Source organism: Tupaia chinensis, unplaced genomic scaffold, assembly GCF_000334495.1.
Source record: "Tupaia chinensis unplaced genomic scaffold, TupChi_1.0 Scaffold148108_1, whole genome shotgun sequence".
NCBI classification, from domain to species: Eukaryota; Metazoa; Chordata; class Mammalia; order Scandentia; family Tupaiidae; genus Tupaia; species Tupaia belangeri.
In genome coordinates, this window is record NW_006207959.1 from 1,737,628 (window position 1) to 1,739,421 (window position 1,794).

A 1,794-nucleotide genomic window follows, 5' to 3' on the forward strand; every position below is an offset into this window, starting at 1 on the left:
TAGCCTGATTGAACTTCCCAACCCCCCCCCATTTCCCCCCAGTACTTACTTTTTTTTTTTTGGGGGGGGGGAGGTTTTTGCTATAGGGCACGTGAGCTCGCCAGACAGACAGAGAGAGACAGAGAGACAGAAAGCGAGAAATCACCCCCCAGGGGGGATGGCCACACTGCAATCCCTTCTCCTCCATTCTCCTCTTGGGATCCTGGGCACGCACACACATGCGCCTGGCGTGAGTTTCAAGCCACTGGGTCCGGGACTCGAACCACGGTCGACTATGTGTGAGTCCAGCGACATAGCCATTACGCTAACTGCTGGTCTCACCAGCACTTACTTTTTATCCCATTCAGGATAAAAAAAAAAATTTGTCATTAACCCAATACCCATAAACCCTCTTTCTCACTAAAAGAATCTCAATCTTGGAACAGCAATGTGCTCATCCCCAGAATTAAGGTTAGTTTAAGCTAAACAGAACAATCCCATTCTCTAGTGTCTGAGCCTCCCTATGGGTGACTGTAAACCCCAATTATAGCTACTTAGAGGCAAATGGGGTGGGAATCCAGTTCTAGAAAGACTTTGATGTCCTTGATGAAAGAGGTAGACAAAACTTCCCATTTCTCCCCACCATGAACATGGATATAATACCTGAAGCTACAACAGACTGCTTCAACCAAGAGGAGGCAACTGTGCATCTACCCTGGACTGCCAAACTATAAACTTATTATTTAAGATAATTAAATCCCTTTATTGCTTTAACCACTGATAGTTGGAGATTCAAGAATGCAGCTGAAAGCATTCCTAATTTATGAATACTTTTATTTCCTTCATTTTATTCAGGACCATCAGGAATTATTCATGCCACCTTCAAAATGACGAATACTCTGATACCACTTATCACAACATAATGATTTCTTGTTTGTTTCCTTTCTAGAGTACATGCCCTATGAGGTCTAATGTATTTACTACAATATTCCCGACATCTAGGAAATTGTTTGGCACATACTAGGCATTTCATAAATAATCACTATTAAATGATGTTAATTAGAAGGACCACATTGGTGCTTGAGCTTTGGAAGGAAGAGGGGCATTAGCAATGGGTCCAATTACATTTGAAAACTCAAGCTCTCTGGATTCAAGTGAATTCAATTAGGGAAGTTAAGGAAGTTAGGACAGACAGGAATAAGTTAGGTGGTGGTAACTCCAATCTAATCATCCAGAGATCAAAATGAAACCCCTACCCCAGAATAACAGAAATTCTGAGGAAGTCTGAAGACACAAATTGACACATTTCACCCCATTTTCAGGGTTGAAGTAAAGCTGGGGTGACACGCATTTGGTGTTCTCATTAGTTAACTGCAATGTCTCTGCCAGTGTATGGCAGCATATTATTCCAATCTTCACTTGCCATTCTTGGCTTGCTATGCTGAACTCTTCCATTGTTCCTGAGGTGCCACAAAACCAGCTGAAGATACCTGATGATGTGGCAGATAGCCAGAAGGGAACCAGAACCCAATGGGTGCTGACAACTTGGTTCACTTACAAGCACTAAGAAGGTGGCAACAGTTCACATCCCCAGATTATACATGGGCTTCTTACTATTAGCATGGCAGCTAAAAATGTCTTTGGGGACAATCCAGGTGGTCTCTAACTCTTTAGATTATACATTTGAAGACTCACTTTCATGGTACACAGACTTTAAGAAGATATTATATGCAGCCCATCAAACCTTTGCTACACACACAATGCTTGTGTGGCTTTTAGAACAAATGCCTATAGTGACATATAGAACAAATTCCC